We start from the raw sequence: 6,000 nt of genomic DNA, 5'->3' as shown, positions 1-6,000 counted from the left end.
TAAGGTCAACATTCATTAGGTCGTCCACTATTGGTCGACAGTGACTAGGTCGACGCAGTCATTAAGTTGACATGGGAAAGGTCGACGTGAGTTTTTTAAAATATTTTTTGGTGTTGTTTTCTTCGTAAAGTGACCGGGAACCCCAATTAGTGCACCGTGTCCCCTCACATGGCTTGCTTTGCTCGCCATGCTTCGGGCAAGGTGCCTTGCACAGGTTACTATTCCCAATCGTAGTCCATGTGGATCGTAAAGTATGAAAAAGTTCAAAAAATTAAAGGAAAAAAAAGTGAAAAAATTCATGTCGACCTTTTCATGTGTCGACATTTGCCATGTCGACCAATAGTGGACTACCTAACGAGTGTTGACCTAAAGACCGGATGCCCTTTAACATATACCCCAGGAACTTCCTCCCCACATTGCAGTTACTACTACTACTACTACTACTACTACTGCTGACAATTCTGTTTTGCCTCTTTTAACTCTTTTCTTAAAGGTTTTAACTTTTGGAAGCTACCATTATTCTCGGGGGTGTCCATTGGCCAAATCTATGATCTGTCAGAGTATTTTCTTTCTTTCCCTCTAATGGGTAAGATAATGTATTGTGTTCTGTAAGATCAGTGACAATCATACTCTCCTGATTGTAATCGTGTGTGTGTTTATACTATAAGATCTCCCCTCCGACATCATTTTTGATTCAGGACATAAAGTTCAGTCACAAAAGTGTCTCCAGGTTAGGGCTATTTACTTACATGAGCCGCCATTTTCTTGAAGACCAAGATCTAGTGGTAGCAGCTCTGACTCCGATACTCCGGACATTGGGGACAGGGAAGTGACACTCAGTTCGACCTCCTGTGAATAGAGAGGAATTGCTATGCTTCCTTGACATTTGGTAAGCTGCCGGTTTATAACTGATTTATGTTTATATATTTTGGCATATGCTTCATGTATTGCAGGAGTTTGGTGCATTTTAATATTTTATTTCAGCATGCTTCTTTCTTTCCTTTCTGGAGGGGTTGGTTCCCTAGCTCCTCCCCCTTGCGTCGTAACTCCTCCCCCTTACGGAAAAGGTCCCTTAGCCCACTTGATTCTAGCATCTACCATCTCCTCATCGGCTGCTTATTAGTGTCTCATGTGCTTATCATGTGTCTCATCAGGTAAAGTTGCAGTGAGTTAGTAAATATGTGATACTGTAATTGTAAAGTGTGCTACAGTAATAGACTGTGTTTCTCAGGCATTCTGTGATACTGTCAGGTGTTTATATATCAGGGCATGCCATTTGTAGGTATGGGCTCTTATTTAGTAAAAACTGCAACATCCTATAAAAAATTTTTTGGCGTTTTTGTGATAGCTTGCATTTTTCTCACATATATGAAATACTTATTGGGACAGACCATGCAAAGAAGACTGTTCCGGCGAGGACGAGATTGGCCTGCGCTGTTCTCTCTTTGCTGTTTCTCGCAAATGTGAGAGGTGGCAATTCATGCTTGTAGCCCAGTGCGCATGTGCTAAGGGTTCGCAAAAGCGCTGTATTATACCCCTTTCACACTGCACAAATAACCCAGCATCGACCTGGAATATTGTCGGGTCGACGCGGGTCACTGTGTGGTGTGAAAGGGGCCAGTGAAGAATTCCCGGATCACCTGACCCGGTAATTCAATCCGGGAATAAAGAAGGGTTATTCCCGGGTTAAATACTGGGTCAGGTGCAGTATTAACGGGATGCGACCCGTGACCTGTTCACTGCATAGGGAGAGGCGGCGCGGAGATGATCTCATCTCCCAGCGCCGCCTCCTCCTCCGCTCCCTATCCTGGCTCCGCCCCACACCCGCCATTGCCTGGTCGGGTCGCACACGAGAAGGACGATCCGTTTCCAATTCCCGGCTGCGACCCGCATTGCGATGTGAAAGGGGTATTAGTGGAGCAATTTGCTTGAGAGCTACTGTTGGCTCTCTAAGCCGTCACTCGTATTTCTAGCAAAACCCCCTTGTCATAGTTTTACTGCTGCAGTGACAATGCTACACGGAGTTGTGTTGACTTACTGTATATCTCTTACAGTGTGACATTAGGATCACATGATGACTGATCACATGATCTGTTATGCGCAGACATCACATTGCTTTAATTCCCCTGTGTTAAAGCATTATCACTAATGAAAGGCTCAATGCTCTTATTTTCATACAACAGGACTTGCGGTTTGCAGCTAATGAGGCCTTATTATGATCAGGTGGTGCAAAGTCATTCTCAGTACCATAATCATAATAGAGTCCATTCAGGAAAACCTGTTCCAGACGGAAATGTAGCAGATAATTCGCTAGATGAGCTTAAATGTACAGTGTTCTTCAGAGGTCCTCTTTGTCTAGTGCCAATTATTCAATTAGGTTTAAGATCATATGCACCCTTTTACTGAAGCTCGATGGCCTTCTTAGTGTTTGCCGAAGTATTTAATAGATGCTGGAATTTCAGGAAAGAGTAGAGCGAATCGGAACAAAGTGAAACTGTTGGGAATTTTATGTTTCAGCTTTAATTTTAGCGGATAAAATAATGGGTTGTCCACAAAGCAGGGAGCGGTGCAGCTCCCTAAGTGTGGTTTAAGGATGGTTTTGCCATAATAACCCCATGGATAGTTCTGAGAACATCCTGGGTGGGATGTAATGCTGTGCCGGCTGGCCAGAGGTGTGCGTTGCCAGTCGAACTCTGACCTTTTTTTAAAGCAGCAATCATTTACAAGGCATGGTTTGGCCTTGTAAAGGATTGCCGCTTTAAAAAGTCAGAGCAACCCGCACCTCCGGCCAACTCGGAAGGCATTACATCCCACTCACTGTGAAGGTTGCTCCAGTTTACGCTCAGTTTGATTATCGAATCAGTCACACTTGCCAGAAGATATTTGGTAAAAGATCCCGATATCATGCAGTGTATGGTCATTCTTATTAATAATAATCCGTCCATATTTCCGATGATTTATCCTTGTGGGCGGACATATGCAAATTCAGTGTGGTGTGGTAGAAAATCATTAACTTTAAAAAAAAAAAAAAAACGCTTATTGTGTAACGCCGATGTCAGGACCTTTCACTGGCAAGGCAAAAACAACAAAAAACGTCAGTTTGTCAGTCCTATAAAAAAAAATGGCTGACTGTGTAGCTAACTCTAGGGCCCTGGAGCACCATTTATCATACACAACAAGTTTTAAATAGCTAAAACTCAATGATAAATGGGCCCTTTGTTTGAACGTATGAGATCACAGTTTAGTGATGGCATCCAATCAGCCATTTAAATTAACTGTCAAATTTGCAGTGGATAAATAAAAATGTTGGGTGATTAAGGGGTCTATTCATGAAGCAGTGAAATGTGTGGAGAAATGAGGCATTGGAGAAGTTGCCCATGGCAACCAATCAGCATTGAAGTAACATTTATAATTTGCATACTATACCATTGTACGGAGCAGCTGATTGGTTGCCATGGGCAACTTCTCCGCAGGCTCACTTCTCCACTCTTATCACTGCTTCACGAATAGACCCCTAAGGGTGAGATGTATCAAACCTTCTAAAGAGGACAGGTGGAGAAGTTACTGAAAGTAACTAATCATCTTTCAGCTATCATTTTACAGAATGCGCTAGATCAGTGGTTCTCAAGTTCAGTCCTCAAGTTTCCCCAACACGTCATGTTTTCAGGACTTCTCTATATGGAGACAGGTGGTATAATTATTGATCCAGCAAAATGGATGAACCCGCCTGTGCATGGGGCGAGGACTCAGTGTTAGGGGTGGTGATCTCACGAGAATGCTGTGACCGTGACACGCCCGCGTTTACGTCACTGTCATCGCTCTAGGAGCTACTGGCCACGCCCCTAGTCCCTCTCTCCCATTCGCACAGACCTGATCGTAGATGCACTAAATTTAGCACATCTACGATCAGTTACTCAGACATATGGGGGGACGCCCAACACAGGGCTAGTACGCCATGCATGTCAGGCCCTACCCCACCGCACAAGTACAAAAGCATTGTACAGCGGCAATGCTTTTGTACTTGAAGAGTAGCTCCCTACCAGCGCAGATCCGGCCCGTCCCCCGCATGGTCCGAACACGCCTGCGTTGCCTGGACCGTGCCCCTAAAACGGCGCCCAAACGCCGTTGGCCCGCCCAGCGACCGCCTCTGCCTGTCAGTCAGTCGGCTGCCGGCGCATGCGCAGTTCAGACCTGATCGGCTGCTGTGCGAAAACGCACAGCAGCGATCAGGTCTGAATTAGGCCCCGTGTCTATTCACCCCTGCAGAAAGTTATAGGGGGCCTCCCAATTCCCCCTCCCCACTGCAGAACACTGCAATCCACGGGTGGGATGACGGGACAGTGTCCGAACAACAAGTGACCGATTGTTCCGACAAAATCGTTGCCAGTTGGGAGGTATGTTCTTTCCGTTGTAGAATGTCACCTTTGTGAGAATTGAGCAGTTGGATCAGGAAAGTAATATTTGCTTCTGGACTAAAACAAAAAAACACACATCTAGATGCAACAAAATGATATTTAGAAAGTGTTATATTGGTTTTTTTTTTTAAATGAATATATTATTTTACGGCTGTAAGAACATCCCTTGGCTGTAGAACAGTCCTTGTTTTTATTCAAGCATTATATTTATTTATGCTAGGTGTTCCGCTTTGTCAGGAGGTTAAGTGGGCAGTCAGAAGTGTCTCAGACAAAACATAAAACAGGCAGCATCTCTCCCAATCCTCCAGCTGCCATACTGTACCTTGGTCCTTCGTGAACTTTGGATGCAGAACCTGCACTTTCATTACTATAAGAAGGTCTGCTTGTGGTGGTAAGTGCTGCCGTTACTGTTCCTCACGGGTTTATAGCTTCTTAGCTCTGCTGTACACTTACGGTATGTGGGGCAGGAAATATTTTAAAATTGAAAAAGAAAAGTCTATGCAGAAAGTAGTATAGGAGCCAGTTGTAATAGCCTCAGGAGCATACACTGTCTGATTTTGAATGTAGCCAACAAATGCTGGATGGCTTCATTTTTACAGAATATCATTGTTTTCTTGGCACCCTTAGACCAACAGTTTCTTATTGAGAAGTTCAGCAAAATAATTTAAATAAGTTGATTGTACTTATCTGTCATCCTTAATGTCCGTTATGTGGTGGTGGATTGAGTTGTGCTTCTGTTTGTACCAGAGCCGGATTAAGTCCATGGGGGGCCCGGGGTACTTAAGACAGTGGGGCCCCTATTCAAGAGAGGAGGAGGGCGGGGGGGGGGGGTCACATACCAGCCAACGATCGAACTGCGCTCCCATCCCCGCCAACCGCACAGACAGCTGAGCGACGGCTCAGCTCTCCAATCATGTATGAGTGAAGCAGCCTGCTGCTCAGCCATTGGGGCAGCCTACTTCACTCATACGTTATTGGACAGCTGAGCCGTCGCTCAGCTGTCCTGTTTGTACAGCCGCTGCTGCAGTGCGGACGGGAGTACAGCACCACAGATCGGATCGGAAAAGAGATCCGATTTGTAGTGTGGCAGGGGGCTCTTTTGGAAAGGGCGGCCCAGGGGTACGTATCCCTGGGACCTTGCGGGCACGCTGCGCTTGCCACGCTGCGGGCACGGTGGCGCGCTACGCACGCCACGCTATTTATTCTCCCTCCAGGGGGGTCGTGGACCCCCATGAGGGAGAATAGCTGTCGATATGCCGGGTGTAGGGATCCCGGCGCCGGTATACTGTGCGCCGGGATCCCGACATTCGGCATACTGAAGACCACACCTCTGTCTCCCTACACCCTCCACCAGTGCATGCCGTGCTGCAGATCACTGCTAATCGGTCAGCACGGCAGGACCCCCCCACCCAGTGGCTGCAGGCAATAGCAGCCACTGGGGAAGTGTAAATTAGCTTCACCTGTGTACCTGATGGCTGTCCCAGCTTTTAAAATAAAATAAAACAATGTTTCCGATGGCTATGACCGATATTCTGATATTTGGTGGGGATTTTTTTTTTTTTTTTTTTTTAACAAATAAATGTTT

The 6,000-nt window shown here is 45.9% G+C and overlaps 1 protein-coding gene across 3 annotated transcripts in view; it reads left to right on the top strand.

Moving 5' to 3' along the window:
* The first annotated feature begins 844 nt into the window (after positions 1–844).
* The window catches only part of CPQ (carboxypeptidase Q), a 1,143,103-nt gene continuing 1,137,947 nt past the window's right edge, over positions 845–6,000 (top strand). The window contains exons 1-2 of one of the 3 annotated variants that reach the window (XM_063924159.1): positions 1,061–1,154; positions 4,636–4,806. The gene's annotated coding sequence lies outside the window, so the exon portion shown is untranslated. Of the gene's footprint in view, positions 890–1,060; positions 1,155–4,635; positions 4,807–6,000 lie in introns of those variants that run through there. The other 2 variants (XM_063924160.1, XM_063924158.1) reach the window with 2 other exon arrangements.

Source organism: Pseudophryne corroboree, chromosome 5, assembly GCF_028390025.1.
Source record: "Pseudophryne corroboree isolate aPseCor3 chromosome 5, aPseCor3.hap2, whole genome shotgun sequence".
Taxonomy (NCBI): Eukaryota; Metazoa; Chordata; class Amphibia; order Anura; family Myobatrachidae; genus Pseudophryne; species Pseudophryne corroboree.
The sequence above is the reverse complement of the archived record's forward strand: the minus strand, read 5'-3'. Positions and strand labels throughout refer to the sequence as shown.